Source organism: Anopheles moucheti, chromosome 2 (genome assembly GCF_943734755.1).
Source record: "Anopheles moucheti chromosome 2, idAnoMoucSN_F20_07, whole genome shotgun sequence".
Taxonomy (NCBI): Eukaryota; Metazoa; Arthropoda; class Insecta; order Diptera; family Culicidae; genus Anopheles; species Anopheles moucheti.
The window spans coordinates 80,214,298-80,239,348 of record NC_069140.1 but is presented as its reverse complement, the minus strand read 5'-3'; the positions used below and the strand labels follow the sequence as shown (position 1 = coordinate 80,239,348).

The 25,051-nt window shown below is 42.2% G+C and overlaps 1 protein-coding gene and 22 non-coding genes across 23 annotated transcripts in view; all 23 read right to left on the bottom strand.

Annotated features, from left to right (window-relative positions):
* Positions 1-25,051, bottom strand: part of LOC128299305 (uncharacterized) — a 37,133-nt gene that overhangs the window by 553 nt on the left and 11,529 nt on the right. The window lies entirely within an intron of this gene.
* Positions 6,143-6,214, bottom strand: Trnap-ugg (transfer RNA proline (anticodon UGG)). The gene has a single exon. It is a non-coding gene; the product is annotated as a tRNA-Pro (tRNA).
* Trnap-cgg (transfer RNA proline (anticodon CGG)) lies at positions 6,330-6,401 on the bottom strand. The gene has a single exon. It is a non-coding gene; the product is annotated as a tRNA-Pro (tRNA).
* Trnap-ugg (transfer RNA proline (anticodon UGG)) lies at positions 6,517-6,588 on the bottom strand. Its single transcript has one exon. It is a non-coding gene; the product is annotated as a tRNA-Pro (tRNA).
* Positions 6,704-6,775, bottom strand: Trnap-ugg (transfer RNA proline (anticodon UGG)). The gene has a single exon. It is a non-coding gene; the product is annotated as a tRNA-Pro (tRNA).
* Positions 6,890-6,961, bottom strand: Trnap-ugg (transfer RNA proline (anticodon UGG)). The gene has a single exon. It is a non-coding gene; the product is annotated as a tRNA-Pro (tRNA).
* Trnap-ugg (transfer RNA proline (anticodon UGG)) lies at positions 7,077-7,148 on the bottom strand. Its single transcript has one exon. It is a non-coding gene; the product is annotated as a tRNA-Pro (tRNA).
* Positions 7,263-7,334, bottom strand: Trnap-ugg (transfer RNA proline (anticodon UGG)). The gene has a single exon. It is a non-coding gene; the product is annotated as a tRNA-Pro (tRNA).
* Positions 7,450-7,521, bottom strand: Trnap-cgg (transfer RNA proline (anticodon CGG)). The gene has a single exon. It is a non-coding gene; the product is annotated as a tRNA-Pro (tRNA).
* Positions 7,637-7,708, bottom strand: Trnap-cgg (transfer RNA proline (anticodon CGG)). Its single transcript has one exon. It is a non-coding gene; the product is annotated as a tRNA-Pro (tRNA).
* On the bottom strand, positions 7,824-7,895 carry Trnap-cgg (transfer RNA proline (anticodon CGG)). The gene has a single exon. It is a non-coding gene; the product is annotated as a tRNA-Pro (tRNA).
* On the bottom strand, positions 8,009-8,080 carry Trnap-ugg (transfer RNA proline (anticodon UGG)). Its single transcript has one exon. It is a non-coding gene; the product is annotated as a tRNA-Pro (tRNA).
* Trnap-ugg (transfer RNA proline (anticodon UGG)) lies at positions 8,196-8,267 on the bottom strand. Its single transcript has one exon. It is a non-coding gene; the product is annotated as a tRNA-Pro (tRNA).
* Trnap-cgg (transfer RNA proline (anticodon CGG)) lies at positions 8,383-8,454 on the bottom strand. Its single transcript has one exon. It is a non-coding gene; the product is annotated as a tRNA-Pro (tRNA).
* On the bottom strand, positions 8,568-8,639 carry Trnap-cgg (transfer RNA proline (anticodon CGG)). The gene has a single exon. It is a non-coding gene; the product is annotated as a tRNA-Pro (tRNA).
* Positions 8,755-8,826, bottom strand: Trnap-cgg (transfer RNA proline (anticodon CGG)). The gene has a single exon. It is a non-coding gene; the product is annotated as a tRNA-Pro (tRNA).
* Positions 8,942-9,013, bottom strand: Trnap-ugg (transfer RNA proline (anticodon UGG)). The gene has a single exon. It is a non-coding gene; the product is annotated as a tRNA-Pro (tRNA).
* Trnap-ugg (transfer RNA proline (anticodon UGG)) lies at positions 9,129-9,200 on the bottom strand. Its single transcript has one exon. It is a non-coding gene; the product is annotated as a tRNA-Pro (tRNA).
* Trnap-cgg (transfer RNA proline (anticodon CGG)) lies at positions 9,315-9,386 on the bottom strand. The gene has a single exon. It is a non-coding gene; the product is annotated as a tRNA-Pro (tRNA).
* On the bottom strand, positions 9,500-9,571 carry Trnap-ugg (transfer RNA proline (anticodon UGG)). Its single transcript has one exon. It is a non-coding gene; the product is annotated as a tRNA-Pro (tRNA).
* Positions 9,687-9,758, bottom strand: Trnap-ugg (transfer RNA proline (anticodon UGG)). Its single transcript has one exon. It is a non-coding gene; the product is annotated as a tRNA-Pro (tRNA).
* On the bottom strand, positions 9,873-9,944 carry Trnap-cgg (transfer RNA proline (anticodon CGG)). Its single transcript has one exon. It is a non-coding gene; the product is annotated as a tRNA-Pro (tRNA).
* Positions 10,059-10,130, bottom strand: Trnap-cgg (transfer RNA proline (anticodon CGG)). Its single transcript has one exon. It is a non-coding gene; the product is annotated as a tRNA-Pro (tRNA).

Genomic DNA, 25,051 nt, shown 5'->3' with positions numbered 1-25,051 from the left:
TATCAAAACAGCTTCAAAGGTGTCTGGAAAGCATGCTTGATATTTTAATTTTAAAGAATTTTTTCCGTATCTAGGTATTCTAGACTATAAAATAGGTATTCTTGTGATCTCTTAAACAATATATAAAATTTCCTGAATTTAAAAAACCTTAATTCTTGCCAAATCTGTGATGGAACTACAATATCGATGATCTAACTAGAGATCGATGGAGTGATGTATTTATTACAACTTCGTCAACAAAAGCTTTAATTCTCAGCTGTTCGTCTAATAGTGGTTTCAAATATTGAATGTCCTCCTATATCATATATGTGGTCTATACTTGCAAAGAGTGAAGATATTGGCTCAGATAGATGCACAAGCCAACGCACTCTACCTCAGCAATGCTTTCTTCTGCGAAACATAAAAAGTCTATATCTAGTAATACCTTCGATTAAAATAGTCACGATTCTTTAAGAGTAGACATGTAGTTTGTGCTGAAAATCCTCCGAATACTACTTCAACCACTTCAAATTCAGCTGAGATAGAATTCAGTGTAATTGCTTCAGAACTCCTGTTCCATATATGTGGTCTATACTTTCATAATATTGGCTCAGACAGCAGGCTCCGCTGATTCTGATTGATTCTTTAAGAGACGACATGTAGTTTATGCCGAAATTCCTCAGAACATTAATTGAACCGCTTAAAACTTAGCTGAGATAGAATTCAGTATATTTGCTTTAGAACTCCAGTTCCATATATGTGGTCTATACTTGCAAAACAGTCTATACTTGCATAATATTGGCTCAGACAGCAGGCTCCGCTGATTCTGATTGATTCTTTAAGAGACGACATGTAGTTTATGCCGAAAATCCTCGGAATATTACTTCAAACACTTAAAACTTAGCTGAGATAGAATTCAGTAAATTGCTTCAGAACTCCAGTTGGCTCATAATATTGGCTCACACAGCAGGCTCCGCTGATTCTGATTGATTCTTTAAGAGTCGACATGAAGTTTGTGCTGAAAATCCTCGGAATACTTCAATCACTTCAATCTTAGTTGAGATAGAATTCAGTACAATTTGCTTCAGAACTCCTAAGATAATCTAACGATTTCATGTTGTATTAGGTAGCTTGAAGGTTTACAATAGCTAGGATTAAGATATTTTTAAACCACAAGGTATTATCATCTGTTATCTCATCGATCGAGAGCTCCAAAGATAGATCATCACTATATCAGCTATAAGTAGAGATAAATCATTTAACTTCAACTTGCATATTTTGCTCTCAGAAAGGAACTCTCGATGCATTGTTTGTTTCAAATTTCCAAAGTTCCAAACTACAGAATATATTTAACGCCTTTCTTGGACCATATCAGCACCAGCAAACAAGCCTGTTTTTTTTTTTCGAAAAACAGTTCGTATTTCAACCTTCATGCTGTTTATTTGCTTAAACCAGCGTCTGTGTGTGTATTTTTCCCCCTAACTCAAGCTTATCTTCCATTCGTTGCCAAATAATATCACAGTTCTTACGTGTTATTGCGGGCTTAAACGCACGAATCTAAATATATAAAAACACCTAAGCAAACAACAAAACCAACTTCTTTCGTAGTTTCTGCTCGCTCTATGCATCATTCCGTGTCGATAGGCGATTGTTGTTGACGACGACGCACTTCCTGTGCGAGGACGACACGGGGTCGGTAAACCATTGCTGTTGCCCCCAGCGCCGCACCGATGCGATAATGCGAACGGTCGATACGGCAGTTTATTAACTCTGCAATACATATATTATGCATTCGTTGCGGCCTAATGTTTGCACAATTTGCGTCCCCGGAATCCTACAATCTCCGTGGTGCTGTGGGATGGAGTGTGTTTTTTTTTTCATTCTTCTGTTCGTGCTTCTTGCTTTTCTTCGCTTAATCTTCCCCCTGTGCAGAAGACCCTGAGCCTAACCAAACTCGATCCGACCGATCGCATCGTTCGGCGACGTTTGGGTAATGTTTGAACAAGTTTTTTTGCGCAAAAAATAAACGAAGAAACGAAACAACCGTAAACTTGTCCAAACACTGGAGGCTCTCCAATACCCAAACACCAGCCACGAACCATTTCGAACACCCGCAGGAACCGATGGCGGATCGGTGTGTCGAATCAACCAGATACCGGAGCAAGGCCCCCGGACCGCTGCGGAGGTAGTGCGCGCACGAGGCTGCCACGCGTATGACACCCAAATCTAACGTTCGAGGTCAGTCCCGCGCAGTCCCTTCCCGTGCCCTAGGTCCCCGTCCCCGAAATTACACACACGCAACCTGGACCTATTTTTTGTCCGATTTTTTTGACATCTGATGCCCGGCACGTCCACGTGCGTCGAACTTTGACAGTTGAGACCGATGATCATCCGGCGATTGGGGTTTTGTTTCTTCGGGGCAGCCATTTGTTTTCCAACCTCAACTTTCAACAGCAACGTAAATTCGTGTCGTCGGGCAGGCTCTTTAGGCGGACCATTATTCATTTGACGCGCGAGTCTTTTCAACGTATAGTGAGATAGTGAAATATGAAGAAAAGAGGAGCGATGGTTCTTAACGCCGTGCTGCATATGCTACGCGACCATGTTTGTTTTGTTTTGTACGATCACCACAAACCGGCGGCACAAACATTAACAGTAAAACATACAGTTTGTAAATTATCACTTATACATTCAGCGCCAGCATCTTGTCCCTCTCGGACGGCTGTGGTCGTTTAGAATTAATTCAACACCTTTCCAGACGGAACGCAGATCCGGTCGGGAGGGATTAGACCGTAGCTGTAAAACACAGCCACAGTTTCGTTTGATGTGACGCGATATGTTTGTCGCCTCACGTATTCAGCATATTCATTGGCCGTACCTCCCCTGATCTCTGACGGTCATCCTCCAAACTGTGTGATGCATGAATGGGGATGTTCATCTCCAATTCTACCTCGCAGACAAGTTACAACCGTGCCGTTGACTATGAGATGCCGTTCGCATATGTATAAGGTGTTGGTATTCTTTCAGTTGTCCGTTTACCGGATATCTGAAGCGTATTACTGTCCATGGTGCGACACACAGTATCAGCTAGAATGGCAAGAGGAGCTATACTGACTGTAGCCTCTGCAAGGATTGTCTATTTAGCTAAAGGTGTATGTATTTTTTAAAGAGTCTAATTGGAGATCTAAGACTCTTGATTTCTGAGAGAGTTCCAGAGGTGGTTCTACTCGAAAAAGCCTGTTTTAGAACAATTATTGGAACAGTGTTTTTTAATTTGACAGTCAAACTCAGACTCTAGACTCCGTCATCTAGACAACATTCGACGTTTGGTGAAAATCGAATCACTTTCCTATCACTTTCAGCTTTGAAGAGAATAAATAAATGAATAAAACGTTTAGAGATCTCAACATCTTGTTTACGTAGTCTTATAGGTAGGTTAATTTTTTATCATTTTACTCAGAATATATAAGTTTAGCATTACCAACTTATGACCAGAACCGCTTAAACACCTTCAGAACAATCGAAAAATCAATTATGAAGCATCCGAAAGCAAGAATACCTAAATGCTAATGAAGCGTAAAGCTGTTCTCCCGTCACACGACAAAGAAATATAAAGAAGAAAAAAGCCAATCTAAACGCCAGGCGACAGCCTAATTGTGGATAATTAAAATCCATAGCGTACAAGCTCACGATAAAATGGTCCACACGATCTGTTATTCGAACATTGTCACCAGCCGCAAGAGCGGGGACGATCTTCCCAAGAGACACCCGAGAGCGAAACCCACGATAAAACAAAAACAAAATGGCAAGCAGCGAAACAGATCGAATAGCCACAGACAGTTAGCGCTATTATTGTTTCATATTTTTAAATTAGTCTAAATTGGTCCGAAGAAGCAAACGAATAAACCACGATCTTTGGGACCTGATGGGCTAATTTAGTCATTCAATGTGTGTCTTTCCCAACCCCCCGGGGGAAACCATACCCAACGTAAACCGTCGAACGAATGTGGATCACCCGGTTCGGTGGTTTGGCTTTGATTACCTCAAACGACCAGAACGCAGATCGTTCATGTGACCCATTGCGGGTTGTCGAATCGTGTAAGAACCGCGGAGACGCGGGTGTATCTGTTGGGTAGTAGCTTAAGGTCCCAACGCATGGCAGAACTTTTACTCCAAACTGTGTTCCAAAGAACCGCGGGTAAACCGCGATGCAGCACACTGCTGCCTTGCAAAAGCGTAACCATGATCGTGGTGGTGGTACGAATTTAAAATAAATTGATCTTTATTTAACACCAGCCGTCTGTCGTACAACGTCAGAGGTTTAGTGTCGCATCTCTGCAGGCAGTTCCCAAGTGCACACCCTTCCGACGCCGGTGCAATCATTCATCCAGCGATGTTATATTCATCTGCACGCGGGTTATACGCTTGATTAATTCGTCAATTGAAGATCGGATCAGCGAGATGTTCGGTTCGGTTTTATTTGGAAACCTTCGCTCAAAACGTTATTTGATTTACATTGACTGTTTCTTAAAGTTATTAACATGACAAAGATATCAGCCATGGTTAGGAAGTTGCTGTTTTGCTTGTTTGTTTTTAAAGTTCCAATAACTCTTTTACAGCCAAAAAGACACCGGGAGACGAAAAGACGATCATTCATTGGGTACAATCATTCGACAACAGGATGTGTGCATTTTGCTTTATTTTGTTGTTCGGCCACGGCGCGGTTCGTGATGGAAGACCCTTTCGTGACCAACATGATGGTTAGGCTCCTTTGTTGTTTGCTGCAACCATTCCGCAAGCCTTGATTAATCATAATTATTTATGCATTCCTTTCTCGCCGTACCGACTCCTCGGGGATACACGAGATCGTTCGTCTGCGGATGCATTCTGTGGCATAATTTTTCTTCACAACCTGTTCGGAGTTTTCAGATTGTTTTAAACTGAAAGTACGACTTTCAAATTTTGGGTTCTAAAAGACTTACAAAAACAGCAAGAATAAAGGGGCATCTCCCAGATCATATAAGCGTAATATTGTAAAAAAGGACAGGAAACATCACCGATTTATGAAAACCCTTGGAACAAACAGGAAACAAAGCAAGCACACTGAGAGAACACGTACCGAAAAGTGCATAAAAGTGAAAGAAAATATTAACAATATTTAAAATGTTTTCCTTTTTTATTCTAATGAACATTACCACACAAGACACTGCTCATCTAAACTCCCGTACATTGGGGGTAATATTTTCCGACGACACTTTAAAGAACCATTTGCTCAAACAGAACCTTCCAAACAGTCCCTGGCATTAACAGTCTACGTTGGCAAAGGCGGAACTCGTTAGGAACTCTCTTCATCGTATGTTTATTTTCAGGAGAACAGCTTTACCCAACCCATAAATACACATTCTTTAGCGTTCTCGCACACAGCAGAAAAAGCAAGCAGCAAACCGTGCAAGCAAACCGGCCATCATCAAAACCTTTCAAAGAAGCAAGATGGAAAATAAATACAACGCTCTCCTGCCGCGTCACAAAACGATTCCGAGCCATTTTGAAGCGACGATGTGAGTGAGCAAAAAAAAAACGTTGAACACATAAATGCGACAAACGAGACGCGTTCTTCAACGGCTTGTTTTCATGAATGACGGACTCAAACGGAAGACCACGTTGACAGCTCATGGAGGGACATATTTGCCGCCCGATCGGCAGAAAAGACCCCCACAAAGCGAAGATAACCGCAAAGAAGAACGATGGATAGAACGATGGATTTTTTTAACAAAACACTCTACGACAGTTCCGTGTGTCGATTTACGTTGCTGACATCGAGAACTGGAAAATCCACAAGCACTTTTCCACTAGGAATCGTGGTCTGTTCTCAAGAAGTTAATTTTGACGTATGAACAGCAAATATTCAAACAAACTGTCCCATATTCATACAGAAGTATTATCAGTTTTGCAAATACTATTACAAAACATCGGGTGATCACGGTGTCGGTCTTCACACGACAGGACCGACAGGACCGACAGGAGACAGGAGACGATTGAGCCTACAGAAACAATAGAAGCCACACACACACACACACCCAGACACCAGCATCGATTAACACCAGTCACAATAAGGAAAAGCGTCCTCTACAAGAGCTTCTCTTCCTTTGCTATAAAATAACGAGGGCTCAACCGGGATTTGAACCCGGGACCTCTCGCACCCAAAGCGAGAATCATACCCCTAGACCATTGAGCCTTCAGAAACAATAGAAGATCCACACAAACCCAGACAACAGTATCGAATGACATCAGTCACAATAAGGAAAAGTGTCCTCTGCAATAGCTTTTATTACTTTGCTATAAAATAACGAGGGCTCAACCGGGATTTGAACCCGGGACCTCTCGCACCCGAAGCGAAAATCATACCCCTAGACCATTGAGCCTACAGAAACAATAGAAGACACACACACACCCAGACACCAGCATCGATTAACACCAGTCACAATAAAGAAAAGCGTCCGCTACAAAAGCTTCTCTTCCTTTGCTATAAAATAGCGAGGGCTCAACCGGGATTTGAACCCGGGACCTCTCGCACCCAAAGCGAGAATCATACCCCTAGACCATTGAGCCTACAGAAACAATAGAAGCCACACACACACCCAGACAACAGCATCGATTAACACCAGGCACAATAAGGAAAAGTGTCCTCTGCAATAGCTTTTATTACTTAGCTATAAAATAACGAGGGCTCAACTGGGATTTGAACCCGGGACCTCTCGCACCCAAAGCGAGAATCATACCCCTAGACCATTGAGCCTACAGAAACAATAGAAGACACACACAAACCCAGACAGCAGTATCGAATGACATCAGTCACAATAAAGAAAGGCACCTCTACAAAAGCTTCTCTTCCTTTGCTATAAAATAGCGAGGGCTCAACCGGGATTTGAACCCGGGACCTCTCGCACCCAAAGCGAGAATCATACCCCTAGACCATTGAGCCTACAGAAACAATAGAAGCCACACACACACCCAGACACCAGCATCGAAAGACATCAGTCACAATAAAGAAAAGCGTCCTCTACAAGAGCTACTCTTCCTTTGCTATAAAATAGCGAGGGCTCAACCGGGATTTGAACCCGGGACCTCTCGCACCCAAAGCGAGAATCATACCCCTAGACCATTGAGCCTACAGAAACAATAGAAGACACACACAAACCCAGACAACAGTATCGAATGACATCAGTCACAATAAAGAAAGGCACCTCTACAAAAGCTTCTCTTCCTTTGCTATAAAATAGCGAGGGCTCAACCGGGATTTGAACCCGGGACCTCTCGCACCCAAAGCGAGAATCATACCCCTAGACCATTGAGCCTACAGAAACAATAGAAGGCACACACACACCCAGACACCAATATCGAATGACACCAGTCACAATAAGGAAAAGCGTCGTCTACAAGAGCTTCTCTTCCTTTGCTATAAAATAACGAGGGCTCAACCGGGATTTGAACCCGGGACCTCTCGCACCCGAAGCGAGAATCATACCCCTACACCATTGAGCCCACAGAAACAATAGAAGGCACACACACACCCAGACACCAGCATCGATTAACACCAGTCACAATAAAGAAAAGCGTCCTTTACAAGAGCTTCTCTTCCTTTGCTATAAAATAACGAGGGCTCAATCGGGATTTGAACCCGGGACCTCTCGCACCCGAAGCGAGTATCATACCCCTAGACCATTGAGCCTACAGAAACAATAGAAGCCACACACACACGCAGACACCAGCATCGATTAACACAAGTCACAATAAGGAAAAGCGTCCTCTACAAGAGCTTCTCTTCCTTTGCTATAAAATAGCGAGGGCTCAACCGGGATTTGAACCCGGGACCTCTCGCACCCGAAGCGAGAATCATACCCCTAGACCATTGAGCCTACAGAAACAATAGAAGCCACACACACCCAGACAACAGCATCGATTAACACCAGTCACAATAAGGAAAAGTGTCCTCTACAAAAGCTTCTCTTCCTTTGCTATAAAATAGCGAGGGCTCAACCGGGATTTGAACCCGGGACCTCTCGCACCCAAAGCGAGAATCATACCCCTAGACCATTGAGCCTACAGAAACAATAGAAACCACACACAAACCTAGACACCAGCATCTAAAGACACCAGCCACAATAAGGAAAGGTGTCCTCTGCAAGAGCTTCTCTTCCTTTGCTATAAAATAACGAGGGCTCAACCGGGATTTGAACCCGGGACCTCTCGCACCCAAAGCGAGAATCATACCCCTAGACCATTGAGCCTACAGAAACAATAGAAGGCACACACACACCCAGACACCAGCATCGATTAACACCAGTCACAATAAGGAAAAGTGTCCTCTGCAATAGCTTCTCTTTCTTTGCTATAAAATAACGAGGGCTCAACCGGGATTTGAACCCGGGACCTCTCGCACCCGAAGCGAGAATCATACCCCTAGACCATTGAGCCTACAGAAACAATAGAAGGCACACACACCCAGACACCAGCATCGATTAACACCAGTCACAATAAAGAAAAGCGTCCTCTACAAGAGCTTCTCTTCCTTTGCTATAAAATAACGAGGGCTCAACCGGGATTTGAACCCGGGACCTCTCGCACCCGAAGCGAAAATCATACCCCTAGACCATTGAGCCTACAGAAACAATAGAAGGCACACACACACCCAGACACCAGCATCGATTAACACCAGTCACAATAAGGAAAAGTGTCCTCTGCAATAGCTTCTCTTCCTTTGCTATAAAATAGCGAGGGCTCAACCGGGATTTGAACCCGGGACCTCTCGCACCCGAAGCAAAAATCATACCCCTAGACCATTGAGCCTACAGAAACAATAGAAGCCACACACACACCCAGACAACAGCATCGAAAGACACCAGTCACAATAAGGAAAAGCGTCCTCTACAAGAGCTTCTCTTCCTTTGCTATAAAATAGCGAGGGCTCAACCGGGATTTGAACCCGGGACCTCTCGCACCCAAAGCGAGAATCATACCCCTAGACCATTGAGCCTACAGAAACAATAGAAGCCACACACACACCCAGACAACAGCATCGAATGACATCAGTCACAATAAGGAAAAGTGTCCTCTGCAATAGCTTTTATTACTTTGCTATAAAATAACGAGGGCTCAACCGGGATTTGAACCCGGGACCTCTCGCACCCAAAGCGAGAATCATACCCCTAGACCATTGAGCCTTCAGAAACAATAGAAGACCCACACAAACCCAGACAACAGTATCGAATGACATCAGTCACAATAAAGAAAGGCACCTCTACAAAAGCTTCTCTTCCTTTGCTATAAAATAACGAGGGCTCAACCGGGATTTGAACCCGGGACCTCTCGCACCCGAAGCGAAAATCATACCCCTAGACCATTGAGCCTACAGAAACAATAGAAGCCACACACACCCAGACAACAGCATCGATTAACACAAGTCACAATAAGGAAAAGCGTCCGCTACAAAAGCTTCTCTTCCTTTGCTATAAAATAGCGAGGGCTCAACCGGGATTTGAACCCGGGACCTCTCGCACCCAAAGCGAGAATCATACCCCTAGACCATTGAGCCTACAGAAACAATAGAAGCCACACACACACCCAGACAACAGCACCGAATGACATCAGTCACAATAAGGAAAAGTGTCCTCTGCAATAGCTTTTATTACTTTGCTATAAAATAACGAGGGCTCAACCGGGATTTGAACCCGGGACCTCTCGCACCCAAAGCGAGAATCATACCCCTAGACCATTGAGCCTTCAGAAACAATAGAAGACCCACACAAACCCAGACAACAGTATCGAATGACATCAGTCACAATAAAGAAAGGCACCTCTACAAAAGCTTCTCTTCCTTTGCTATAAAATAACGAGGGCTCAACCGGGATTTGAACCCGGGACCTCTCGCACCCGAAGCGAAAATCATACCCCTAGACCATTGAGCCTACAGAAACAATAGAAGGCACACGCACACCCAGACACCAGCATCGAAAGACATCAGTCACAATAAAGAAAGGCACCTCTACAAAAGCTTCTCTTCCTTTGCTATAAAATAGCGAGGGCTCAACCGGGATTTGAACCCGGGACCTCTCGCACCCGAAGCGAAAATCATACCCCTAGACCATTGAGCCTACAGAAACAATAGAAGACACGCACACACATAAATGCAGATAATAAAGAATAGTATTACTCACAATAAACTGGAGTGTTCGATAATTGACGAAGTTAGCATGAAATATTATACTTCATCTAAGTGGTGTTCTAACTTTTAATACAACATTTAAGGTTTATTTTGTTATAGTTCAACTCTACCAGCATTAGTTAATGCATTCCTGAGTTAAAATGGTTTTGTAATCGGTGATTAATGGTATGAATATATTGCAAACGTTCAGTTTAAATTCCCCCGGTAAAGCTCGCCTTCCATTATAAAAAAAAATATGTAAAATAATACGATCGTTCATGGATCATGCTATGCTATGCGATTATGCAGGAAACACACCTAAAACCTTATAAAAATAGAAGAAAAAAAACCAAAAACCCTACGTTTAACCCATTCGGTGACACGAAACAGGAAAACCATTAACGATTCCAGCCGTGCCAATATGTGCGGTGCGTGGCAAAACGGGCGTTATAAATAAACGTTGGCCCATAAATTGCTGAACCTAAAACGCACATGCAGTTACACTTTCGCTTTTTACCGTACGTAATGGCACCACCACCGGGAGTGCATGTTGCATGTATGGCAGGAAATAGCCCAATGCACTGCGGAGCCCGTAACGACTGGTGTGTCCGGGCGACGGCTGTCTGTTGCAGCAGTTACCGCAGAAGTGCATTCAAGCGGTGCGCCTTCATCGATTCAATCGAGGCACAATCTTTGTAAGCTTGATTTGCGTCTTGTACCACGAACCGATGTTACAAGCGCAAAGCGCTACAGGAGAGCTCACGGGGATTGCTAGGATCCCGCCAGGGTGCTGGACAGCTGGACAACGGTGTGTATGCATAACGACGGCGACGACCGGTATGGCAAAAACCAGAAATTCTATTCCCAAGACGCCAACATAATTCCTATCCCACTGAGCTCGGAGTCAACGCTTTGTGATCTCCTACATTAGAACAAGCGCAGCCCTTTTTTCCTGGATGTTTGATTATTTATCCGATCGACGAAGAAAAAATCCTAGATCCATCAAATTAGACACTACACCGGGGATACCCGTATTGTGGCCGAACGAAAGGGAAAACATGGCTGCAAAATTATAGGCTCAACTGCGCAGCTGCAAGACTTGCTGTTCCCATACGAAAAGCTTTGGCTGGCTGGAACGTATGACCGGCGACTATGTCCGCAAAAAAGCGAGTCTATGTTTTGTCCCAGCTGCACGATTCGCCCACTGCTGAGGTAAGTTTTTGCAGAACAGTGTAATTTGATTGAAGGTAGATGCGGTTTTCTATACACTGACCCTACCCATTATATGTCTAAAGTATTAATGCTACGTCCCATACTGCAGCAATGAAGCATAGCTGGAAGTTTGCCCAGAAAAGTGCTCGATTCAAACGAGCAATTCATTAAACGTCTGCGTTATAAGTGCTCAGAACAGATGTGATCGCTGTCAACCTTCCAAATCTCTTGATCATACCCCGAAAACCGTTAGTCTAACCCTAGTACAACCGTAAGCAAACATCAAGCGAACCCCACACACATTACGAACCGCGACTTTAGGATGTTGAGGAGAAGCGGAACTTGGAGGGCTTTGATGAATTTACAAACAAAAAAACCAAACACACACACCTCGTATGAACCTCACGAGCCAGCAGCAATCATGGACCTGTTCCATGAGTGACTTATCTACAATCGAGTTCGCACCGGAGCGACGGCGCAAAAGGCTTCCGCGATCGTGACTTTAAGGCGCAAACCGGCTGAGCTAGCCGATTGGGTGGATTGCGCACTCGAACAGGTCCAGTAATTAATATGATCATTTCAGCGGTGTTAATCAACGCGTACGGCTGGCTACGGTTGGATCGAATCGAGAGTGGTCGTCCAACGTTGTGGACCAACGTGTTGGATGGGGCAGTAAAGGCAACACACGTTAACGTACAGCTTGCACGTGGGCGTCTCGGAAGGTTGGCGAGAGACGGTCAGAAAACCGGTAGATTATCTACAAATTTGGTTGTATTACCCTTTTCCTGGCTGATCTTTATACCGACCTGCCGTGCGAGGTACTGTGTAGAGTGCTAAAGTAAGTCTATATATACCAGCAACTTCGTGTAATTAAAAATACTTAGTTGTGATATTCGGTATCATTTTATTTTCAACAGCATTTTGTCATATAACTATTCAACCAAATTTTAAAATGTATGTTTAATTGTGAGTTGTGAAAATTTAAAGACCATATAGTTCAGTTTTTGATTAAAGATCTGGGGAATGTGATGTGAGAATTTGAAAACGGTGAAGACTGCTACCAATATATCACTGGACTGCCCAAACCGTCGAACCCTTTACATATTCGAATTCAACTTGAAAAGAATCAAGAAATGGTGCTAACTGTGACGTCTGAACTCGAAATCCTTGGAAATCTTGACAGCGTTCGAAATTATTATTTGAGATCTACCTCTACATATTCCACTTCAACTTAACAAATAAGCTAGAAAAGGGTAATAGCGGAATAGATCCGACGATTCGATGTCCAACAGACAGCCTATATAGAAATAAAATGCATTACATCTTCAAAAGCGATCAGATCAGAGAGCAGATCGGACTTGTCTAAACTCTCCAAGTTACTTTAACTGAATCTTCCTATAAAACCCTCAAAAGGATTCAGTTTTACCAATGCATCTCAAAAGCCTTGTATAATTGTCAGTTTATGTAGAAACTCTCAATATGCTGTGGATTGACTGATTAACAGTAAATAAAACCTTTTTAAAATAGGCATATTATGTTCGCAACTTTTAGTAAAAATACATACCTATAGGTCTTAAATAATATAAATTTTCTTGTTGTTACATTATTAATTTAATACAGAAATTCATACAAACTATACCCATCTAATCTCTCTCTCTATCTCTCTTCTTGGCATAACGACCTACTAGATCATATGCCTGCCTTTTATTTATGGCTTACTAGACCTTATTCTACCCATTTAGCCGGATAGTCAATCCTTGCTACGAGGAATTGGGTCCGGATGAGATTTTGGTCCGGTCCGTTCGTGTGAAGACCAGTGCCGCTACCATAATGCCACCGGGCCGCTCCACATGTAGTAAGATATCTAATTATAGTGTATCTAATTTTCGAGTATGTCGCATGATAATCCTGATGATCCTGATGTCATAATGTTTATACTCCCACGTTGTAGAGTCAACTTCGCTTTTATATTATATTTAACATTTTGGACAAAATTTTGAAGGAAAGCATCAAGAAACATTTTGTAAGTAATTAAATTGAAGGCAAATTAAGGGTTTTTTTATTAATTAGCTTGAATTTAGTGCTATAAACTTCATAAGCTGTCATATTGCAAACACTGTTGATCTCGGAAACTGTCCATAAATCATGTTTGATTTTAATCCATCCTATTCACAAAAAAAACTTTACCAAAAACCCGATAATACACCTTACCACCAATGAAGTTTTCGTTTACATATGTAAATCATACCTTAAGCACATAAAATCCTCTCGCTCGTGATGATAGTCGCTTCGTTCCTAAGCCAACAGTCACATTTAACAAATTTATTGCTAAATATGAAACGAAACATATGATTCCCGCCAGCCAAGCCGAGCGATAATTTCAACAAACAAGCAACAGTCATTTCATGGTGCATTGTAACAGTAACACGGTAAAAAAACACCAAACGGCCTACTGTAATAAATTTCCGCAGCTTCCTTCAGAGATTAGGAAGAATGTAACGCTGCTGTAAGAAAATATATCCCCCCCCCTGCATAGGAAAAACGATCCTCCGAACGTTTGCGACCACTTGTCTGCCGGGTGATGCGTGATGTCGTAAATAATCGCTAAAGAAACGAGTACAAATACGCGGTACCAAAGCGACGAACACGAACCCTGGGGTTGCAAGTGCATCTATATGGGTACGTCACGGACCAGCAGCTCCAAAGTCCAAAGCACTTACCACAGTACCGGGTGATCGCAAGGGACAAACCAACCTCACATCCTAACGCAGTGTCTATTTTTCTACTTTTGTTTTTCTGTCTCTCCTTCGCATCTTAACGCACCGCGTTTGCTTTCAATCCTTACTGGCCTTCCCGTTTGCGTCGTGGGTTCCCATTTAAATCACCGAAATCCCTGCAACGCACGTCAAGTGTTTCGAAGCGGAACCATTCGTTGGCTCCTTCTGTACACACACGAGGAGGAGGAGAAAAAAAAACAACTAAACCCCATCTATCGAGTGATCTCGAGGACCTGTTCAGGGTCCTTTCGGGGGTTGGGTTTTTTTTTCCTCCTCCTCCTCACTTTTCAACCTCCTTCAACGGCTCCGTCAACTCCTGTTTTCTTTTGAGTTGTTTTTTTTTGTTCAGTGTCCTCAACCAAAGACCTTACGGATCTCGGCCTTACGCTTCCACACAATTCATTATCCATCCATCTCCGATTACCGAACGTGACGAGGATAAAGAGTATACGAGTTGGAACGATCCTACGGTAAACTGTCCCGGAGACCCTTTTACCCATTTCGTGGGTCTTCTGCTGAGACGAGATTTCACATTACCGACCCCTAATATTATTTTACTCAATATTTTATTTCGTTTTTTCTTGGTGTTTTTTTTTTGCTTCGTCTCACACACACACACACACACACAGACACAAAACTCAACCCGAGCTATCGCTTCCTGCGTCAGCCCTGCTTGAACGTATTTGATTTCATGTGCCTTTTTTTTACCTCCTCCTTCAAACGTTAAATGATCTTGGAGTGGATTTCGACCGAGCAAAAAAAGAAAGACGAAAAATCCTTTCCCGGTTAGATTGAGGAAGATTTTTCCATTGGCCTTATTTGTTTATTTACTTTTCATCCTCTTTCTCTCCCTCTCTCTCTCTCCACCGCTCTTTCGCTCTACTCTTCATCCTTAACCTATCCTTTTTCGAAAAAAAAGCTCGTTTTCAACCACCGTCCGCCGTCACACCACCGATTCAAGGCATCATTTTTCGTCTTTTCCTAATTACGAAAGATTTCAACGCTCGATAAGGCCCTAAACATGGTACGATCACTACGAACCGGTTCCTGCGTTTTGGGGCGTAGGACATCAGCGCTAGCAGCGATCGAGGATACCACCGCATGACGAAGCTCCTTTCGCCACCGAACCACCGCACCGAGAACGAGGCAGTGAAGCAAAACAAGTATAAAAAAAAGGATTAAATTGACTGACCGTACGATCGGTTAATGGATCGTTTGAATGGTTTTACAAGGACATGAATAATATTTGAAGATCTCTTCATCAGTTTTAGCCCTCTTTTTTTTCGAGGGCCGCCCGATGCGTTACCCGATTGCGTTTAAATTAAAACAGGGCAACCCTTCCATTTTCGGCACGGTTTATTTGGTGCATAACTTATGTCGGAAGCAACAAACCAAACCAAAAAAAAAACAAACCAAGATGGTTCACATTACACTGGGACGCGCGTTTAATCAAATCGATCTTATCGGTATGATCGATAATGCAGATAGATGCGAGTTGATGCTTAGGTGCTTATTATTGTGGCTTTTCTGATTGATAGCCTTCTGTTTTTTGTTTGGTTTTCGGCTCTATAGTTTATTTTGCGACTGTACAAAATCGTTACAGGGGTTCCGAGTGCTAATGGCAATATTTGAACAATTTCTGGATTTTCGCTGGAGTTTAATTCGACTTTTTTAATGTTGACGTGGATTTTTTCTCTCTTTCTATAATGGTTTTTTGGGGTTTAATTGGCAAAGTTTTAAGCCATTTCTGGATTATGTTCAAGCTAAACTGGAACCCGTCGAAGTAAATATGGAATCTTTCTCATTATCATATGGGGTTTTTATGAGTTTAATTGGCAAAGTTTTAGGCATTTCTGGATTATGTCTCCAAGTTGAACTAGGATTTGTGCAGGTAGATATGGAATAAAACTTACTTTCTGGCAAAATTTCCAACTTCATCATTTCTGGCAAAGTCTTAGCCATTTCTGGATAATGCTCAAGCTAAACTAGAATTTTGCTTAATAGATCTGGAATCAATCCCTCTTTCTTTAAGGATTTTCGAATTCATTTGGTAAAAATTTAACCATTTCCACTTTATGTTCAGGCTAAACTAGAATTTGTTGAGGATTTTTCATTTTTCCTCAAAGGAGTTTGAGTTTTAGGCATTTCTGGATTATTGGCAAAGTTTACGCATTTCTGGATTATGTCTCCAAGTTGAACTAAGATTTGTGCAGGTAGATCTGGAATAATTCTTACTTTCTGGCAAAATTTCCAACTTCATCATTTCTGGCAAAGTCTTAGCCATTTCTGGATAATGTTCCGGCTAAACTAGAGTTTTGTGTAATAGATCTGGAATCAATCCCTCTTTCTTTAAGGATTTTCGAGTTCATTTCATACAAATTTCACCATTTCTGCTTTATGTTTAGGCTATACTAGAATATGTTGGCGTAGATCCGACATTTTTCATTCTTTCTGAAAGGAGTTTTGAGGTCAATCTACCAAGTTTTAGCCATTTCTGAATTATGTTCAAGCTAAAATTATAATTTGTCGATGCAAATCTGAAATCTATTTACTATCGACTACTCGTGCTGACAAACAAATTGACGATATTAAAGACATTCTCAATTTCTAAAGTAGTCAATTGTTAGTAAAACGAATATCTGAAAAAAAATGATTCTAACGCATTAAAGTTCTAGAAAGTGGAAAGAATTGCAGATCGATCTCGTCTTATTCTAATTCAACTGCAACAGAGTTCAATAATGGTTGAAACATTGCCAATTGATCAGACTTCTCCGTACCACAGTAATATAAGAAGTTTAAAGATTTTTGAACAAAAAATATTTAAGGAGTATTCATTTCCGCAAAACTACACTACTGGTACTAAAAATATGTGCACCACGTGAAATAAGGCAAGGGGCTCACTGAAATGGGCAATATGTCCTGAACAGCATTGCCAATTTATTGCAACTTCGAGAAAACTTCACGGTAGCCAAAACATTTCACCCCGACGGTTCATTATGCAACAACATCCCCCAAAACGAGAACCATTCCAAGCAGATGAAAACATGATAAGCGTACCCAAGACATGGACCATGTATGCTGGGGCCATATGTTTCACCTTTTGCACACAGAGGAAAGCAAAATAAAAAAAAACACAACGCACACACAAACCATGTCTGTTTATCATCAATGACACTCCATCTGCAACTCTGGCTCGATACGGGAGCTGCAGCATATGAACCTTCTCCAGAGGCTTTTGCAGCATGTCACGAAACGTCCTTTGGCGCTCGTACGGGCAGGGGAACCAGTTTGCACACAGATCGCGCTGCCGTTCTGCTGTGACCGGTTCGGTGTGTCTTTTTTTTTTGTTTTTTGCATGCCAAAAATGGTCCGACGGCCCATAACAGCATAACAGAACCGAACTCTGTGGCATAATTGAGTGGAAAAGATAACATTTCGGTGTGTGGAAAGACGCATTCGCGCAGTGCATGAATTCCTTGCCGTTCCGGGGGTAACAAGAAGCGGAAAACCACAAGGGACGGAACGCACACATGCCGTACGGGGGCGTCCCCTCCCCCTCCAGTATCATTCTGGGGGCTTGGGAGGGACGGAACGATCGTATTGCTTATCTAAATTAAAAACATTCATAAAACCAGTCACCAGACTTGTTGTCGGAGGCTCTTAACGCTGCTCCGAAAAGATGACGGTTAACAGCATCGCAATCATCATCGTTCCGAGAGACGTTTGTCGCTGTCGTCATCGTCTTCACCGTGCCGCTTCGAGAGGATCGTTTTTTTTTTTTTGGTGTGGTATTTGCATTTTTTGGTAATAATTTCCTTCGTCTCTTCGTTCTCGGCGCATAACTCTTCCACCATTCGCGTCCATTTTGTGCTGCTCGATAATGAGAATGTTGTCTCTGTGTTCTTTTTTTTTCGCTGCTTATTGCCCTTAACTTCATCTCGCAAAAGATGCGAACAATTTAATGTTTCGCTTTTATCGGTTGGTTGAGTGTACCCGGCAGGATCTTCAGAACATGACGACAGACAGAGTTCTAGTAAAACATCATCACCACCCCCTTCTCCCGGGCGGCCCCAGCGAATCAATTAACCTTCCGAAATGGCTCATTCAGAGCCGGAGCCTTCATCATAAAACATGGTGTTGCTCCCCTTTAATAACAAAAAAAGGAACTCCCCCTCTCCGAACCCGATAGGATCGGAGACCCGCAGGCGCACTGACATTTGTTGCTTCCCAGTCATGCAAAGGCGGAGTCTCTTGGTCGAGTTTCTTTTGTTCTCATAGTCAAATTTTGAGTTGAGTTTCTTTCGAGTAGACAACCGACAGGAAGACGAACTTCAACCTTCACGCACACACTCTCACCGCATGGTATATAAAGCGGCGCGTAACCACGCCCGCTTCAGTCGCCCGGCGGCTTTTGCAGCGTGTGGACCTACGCCGGATCGTAGCAAAAATATGATTTTATGCAAAAAAAAAAAGGGGGGTGGGGGAACTAGCACCACTCTCTGGCTCTCTCGTGAGAGCCGTTATCAGAGAATGATACTCTTTTTCCCCATATATTTGCGTGGCGATAGTGCTGTAATGAAAGAGAATATTGGATTAAGTCGGTCGAGCAGCAGCAATAGGTACATCCTTCAGGGTCGCGCGAGTAGCTTGGCTCACGTGCGTTGCTAACGGTTTATAAACAAAGCCTAACGGGAAGGATTTTTGTCATTGAAAATTTTGAAAAACATTCAAATGGCTTGGCGATTGGCTGTTTTTAAATAAAACATAAAATTTAAGGCATTTTGAAATAATTTTTGCATTGAAAAATAATGAAAAAAAATTTTTGGTATAAGTTTTAGAACTTTTCAAACACCATAGAAAGATGTATTATTTTATTCTTTACATTTTTGTAGAACATCATTTTTATCTATCTCTGCTACTTTTCTAGTTATTCTTAAAAATATGTAAAAATTGTGGGAAAATCACCACTAATATGTATAGAAAAACTACATTTCTTATTCTTAACCACTTTGTAGAACAATGTATGTATCTAACACTTAAACTTTTCCTGCTATTGTTAAATACTCCCGTGTGTTACCGATCGCCACAAAGCAATGTCTTCGAATGTATCAAATTATACCTAGTTTTGATCATTGAATTTGTGCGCTTGTCCTTCAAATATCTTAGGAAAAAGTGTTCCAATTGTTTAGTTAAAGTGTTGCCAATACTTTACAACCGATGGTTTATAAATAAATAATAATTTAAGTACGATTAAATGCAGAAATCCACACACGCCAGTCAGTTGGACGCTTTAAATGAGAGGTTGAATATGTGGGCTTCGAGCCGCATATGCTGAGCTGCAAGGCGCGTAAGCTGCAAGGACAAAATTTTACTCTAGGTCGGCAGACGCGAGCACAGTACACAGGTACCTGTCGACACACGCGTTATCGGTCGGTCGCTTTGAATGTGTTCGCCTATGCGTACATAGGCGCGTAAGCTGCAAGGACAAAATTTTACTCTAGGTCGGCAGACGCGAGCACAGTACACAGGTACCTGTCGACACACGCGTTCTCGGTCTGTCGCTTTGAATGTGTTCGCCTATGCGTACATAGGCGCGTAAGCTGCAAGGACAAAATTTTACTCTAAGTCGGCAGACGCGAGCACAGTACACAGGTACCTGTCGACACACGCGTTGTCGGTCGGTTGCTTTGAATGTGTTGGTGCGTTGCGATATCCGTATACGCGCGATGGAGGGCGTGGATCGCGTACCGTGATTTTGCGTGTGTATCACGTGTGTGCTCGATTTTTTATCTCGCGTCGCATGTAGGCCAGAACGAGAGATCCGAATAAAAAATGCATGGGAGGAGTCCAATTGCTCACTGGGTTCCTTAAAGCATAATAAAGCTCTTTTAAATTGATCGTGCTGCGTCACGCTGAATGAGTGGTGTATTCCTGTGTGCCAAAGTATTCGCTAAATGTTGCCTAAATTGTTTGATGAGTCAGTCAAAACAAGGCATTGCCCGCAGGGACGCGATATGGTGGCCGACCCTAAAGCGTCCCCCTATGTGGCCGTGTGTCAATGATGTCAATTACATTACGAGCCGGCGAAATTATTTAAATTGGCCCATTTACATGAATAGAAAGCTAATGGAGCTTGTAGCATATTATTGAATAGGGAATATCTCTTTTAACAATGTGATTCATTGCTGACTGAGGTCTATCTATTGCATTGATATTCACTGAGCTTAATGTGAGCTTAATCTGAGCTTAAACTGAGCTTAATCAATATTTACAAAAAAGCAAGCCATATAACTCCTATTAAACCTTCACGAGTGACATGATCGTTATTAACCAACAGGTTTTTTTTCTCTCTTTCCCGTGAGCCCCCAAGAGCATCAAACAACGTGAAACGTTGCAAAACACTCACTCCACACTTCTGCACACCACACCGGAGAGACTGGCCACCGGATCATACAACCCATACCCCAACCGTCGGTTTGGCATCCGTGCGCCAAACACTAGCCTCGAACCGAGGTAAGCCTCAATTATAGTAATTATGCGCAAGAGAAAGAAAAAGAGGACCAAAATTATGCAACAATTCCTCCCCAGATGCCTTGAAGAGCCCCTTGATGCCTTCAAAACACATGATGGCGGTTCTACCGCAGGACGATCGTGACGAACGGGACGATCTTTTGAGATGCGGCACAAATACCCTTTTTTCAGCCCGATAATGTATTCTCCAACCCATTGTCTGTTGAAGTCTGAAGGAAGATTACGGCGGTTTGGTACAAAGTGAGTGAATTTTAAAGCTTCGCTGTAAAGTGGTTTTACATCGAACCTCTCAATTTTCGAAGTTTTGAATCATTAATGCATATATAAAAGGTGTATAAACTTAATTTCTTCTTGAAGTTGCTAAAATTGTTCGTTTTCATGTTACTTTAGCGCTCCTGGTGGTGCTATTTCAAGGCGAACTCGAGTAAATGTACTATTTAATCCAAATCCTTGGTAGGAATTTCCTTATCACCGTTAACTATTGCACTCATGTACCTTATTAGTGCAACATTGTTGTTGATCTAGCCTTTTTTTTTCAACTTCAAGTGCTTCCACAAACAAACTGGAGCGTAGCCGTAATCGAAAGTGGGTTTTGTACGCTGCAATAGACGAAGGATTCTCTCAAGTCAAAGATTATCTGCAGGGAAGAGCTGCCTCTTATCGCGCTGTTGAAACTATAATCATGGTTTAAAGGTGAAAAGTAAACATACGATGGATTAGAACTATGGGAGATTTGTTCTTCCGTTTTTGGTCAAAAATTAGTATATAAATATATAATTAACAAACCTATCCCCGTATAAAAGGACTTAACTTTTAAAGAACCTATTTAAGTTATTATCAATAATGATTTTAATTTTGCATCGATTTAAATGTGCGAAACCACCCTCCATAAAGAAGACTGAACGGTACCACCACCCGTTAACATGTGCCTCGGTATTGAACCAAGTCGAACTTTGCATGCAAAACCACTCGGATTGATAGTGCGGCGGGAGCCGGAATCACTTCAAAAGGTTCGGCGCGTGAAGCCAACGGCGAACAATATTTGCTCCTGCCGGGGGTACTCGCCAAACTCGGAAACCTTGCTTGACGGTTTGTTGACAAAAAAACGGTTTGCATGCACGTCTGCGTCAATGGTAAAACAACGGCGTACAAGCGTACGTTATCGCCCATCATCCGGGCAGCGGTGATAACTTCTGACATATTCAGCCCAACATCCGCATCTGACGGTGTTGCCCCACCAGCGTGCTGTTGATGTGCAGCTCGTTTTATGCAGGGATGTGTAGTGGATGCAAAGTTTTGGCCCGCACCAATATTTCCGACAAAAAGCAAGCTGTATAACGAAGTTATATAGGAAATTATATAACTGTATAAGCATTTCGTCTAAATGCGTCTGCTTTTGTCCAAGCATGTTTGGACTAAATTAAAATAGAGACAAGGATAATTATTTTAACAATAAATTAATTTTATATAAAAAAATAAATAACTAATCGTTGAAAAAAAATCGTTGACTGTGATTTTCTCATAGTCCGTTCGATACACAAACAACTTCATATTAATTATCATTCCAATTGTTTAGATAATTTATCGATGTATGTAACAGATGTAACATGCAAATCCTGTAAAAGTTATCCAGGAATCTAGAATATAATACATTTCCCGAGACACACGAATAATGCGTGCCAAAAAAAATTCGCTCGACTCGAATATTCGCGTAAATCGAATTCTCTTGATAATATCGCTTAAATTTAATATTCTGGGAACGAATATTTCTTTCCACGTGAAGAAGCACGTACATAAATGAAATTTTAACGTTTTTTCAATAATTAGAGCGCAGCTTTATGAAAAATTATTCTTATAATTGTAGAATGAAACGTGGTTTTGTTAAAATTTCCAATAATGACAAATGAAAAATTTAATTTCACATATAAAATTACACAAACTATTCGAATGATGGAATTGGATCTTGCATTCGCGTAACTCGGGAAAAACTGTAATTGAAAAATATTTTGAAACAGAGACACTACACATTTTATGTATAGTGGAGCGCCGATTCCCATTTAACCGGGTATCTGCAGTTATCCGTGCAGTTTGAAATTTGACATATTCCGGCAACACAGTTGACGGAAGAATTGAAAAACCCAATTGCATATGATCAAATAAGATCAAATTTTTACAGCAAATAACTACAATTTCTTTTGCAACAATAAAACACATAGGGAAAATAAATTATACTTTACGAAAAACCCTACCTATGTCACATTATACACTAATTTTAGCATAGGAAATGTACCTATTATCCGTGTTATCCGAATATCCGGCATCCGTCGTGTCCCTAATGGAGCACTACTGTATCTTTGAAGTTTCTTAATGTTAATAAAGTTTGGAGATAAAGCAATATAATACTCGCTAATTTTTAAAGAATCTGAGCTTTAATACCCTTATGAACTGCATTGACTGCTTGTTAGTACTCCCGTTTTGATTAAATTTCATTCTCAGTAATAAGGAGCATTACTTCTTCTAATCTTCGAACACTCACAGTAATGTTAGAGGTGTCTAATCTCATGAGACTAGAGAGTCATCTCATGATTCGAAAAAAACTCTTCGATGAATGTGATTGAGTTTGATCTGCTATTTGAAGATTCATGATAATCAGCAGATTCATAACTCGTTTCAAATGAATAAAGACTAATGAATACCTGATGAGTAGAGGTCCATTAAAGCTTGGAGATCTCTTGCTTCACTCTTAAGAGAATCGACTCATGATTCCAAATAAGTCTTCAATCAAGATTCATATAAACGACAATTACTCTAAAATTTCTTTTAGAAAAGCATTAACCAGCAAAATTCCTAAGAATATTTTAGAAAATTCAACCTAATTGTGTACCTTCGCGTTTTTAAGTCAGTGATCAATTAAAACAAATATTTATGGATGTATTCTTTTGGATTTTTTCGCCCATTACAGGACGATTGCGATCCCTGCTGCTGCACCGTTACCAACATGTTTTGCCCCAAAAATTCACCAGCCGCGAATTTATAACCACCGTTCTTTGTCTTTAACCGTTTGCTCCTTACGATGCAAGCCCGAATTTTCGCTGTGGTTTGTGTGATGTTTTTCGGGGTTTTTTTTCCATTAATCTTTCCATCAAAAGCCGCGGCCAGCAAAGATTGGTTCTGGTCTTCGTGTTTTTTTTTGGACCTTGTTTTGTGCGTTTCTCGCCTCCTTGTGCATTTCTCAAGGTTGAAAAATGATCGGTACACAGCAGCCCTAAAGCGATAGGAAATTGGTACCGGGGCGGCGGCCCATCGCCGGTACATTATAAACCCCGCGTGGTTGCATCATCTTCATCAACATTATCGTCCACACCACCGCCGTCGTAATCAGGCGGTGCCTGCCGGCACGGCTGCGGTTTAAGTGATGGATCGACACATTGTTGCTTCAATTTCGCTCCGTTCGCCTGCTCACATTCCAAGCCCCGGCACAACGGATGCGTCGATAGCCAGGCCGAAGAAAATGCACTTTTCAATGGTCAACGCTTGGATGGTATCCACTTATCGGCGGTGTGTTGTTGCCGTTCGGTAAAACAACGTCGCCAAAATTTTACGAACCATCGGGACGGGTTTTCCGGAGTGTTGATCAAAAAATTACCCTCCACGGGTATATGTTAACGTTAAAGGGACCGGGGAGTGGGTTTCGTGGAGAGGATGTTCGCGAATTCACAACCCCTTTGAATAACGAACCAAATCATTGTCCTTTTGGCGTTTGGGTATTGCGAGACAGGATCACCTCGCATTATACAGCAACGACCGGACCGGACCAACAACAACGAAAGAAAAAAATCCACATCTCCCCAGCGGACAATTCCCTGAATGGAATGTCATCGTCCTGCCAGGTTGTCCTTTCTCCGGATTGGGCAACAATCCTGTTCTTGCCCTGCCACTGCTGCATTTTTTTTTTGGTACCATTCGTACCAGCATCCGAACTGGACCCCGAAGAATCGGACAAAAATCACCGTTTCACCGCACCAAAATCGAATGAATCCTGAATAGTTGGGAAAGAGAATGAAACCATTTCCATCCGTTTTTTGGTTCGGGCAGAGGGCGAGATGCGTATCGGGGAGCAACAGAAGGGGGCTTTGTTTTAATTTTATCAACGTTCTTTCTCGCTGGCGAACGAAAATTTTTGCAAAACCCTCTCCAACACCGTTCTCCTGCGTGCGTCCCCCCTGTGACTGTCCACGTACGTGTCGACAAATCATGCGATCGAATCGAAGGCGAAAGAAAAAAGCAGCTCTTCGGTAACAAAACCTTAAACGCGAAACCGGGCTTGTCTGCCGTCACCATTCCATCCCTG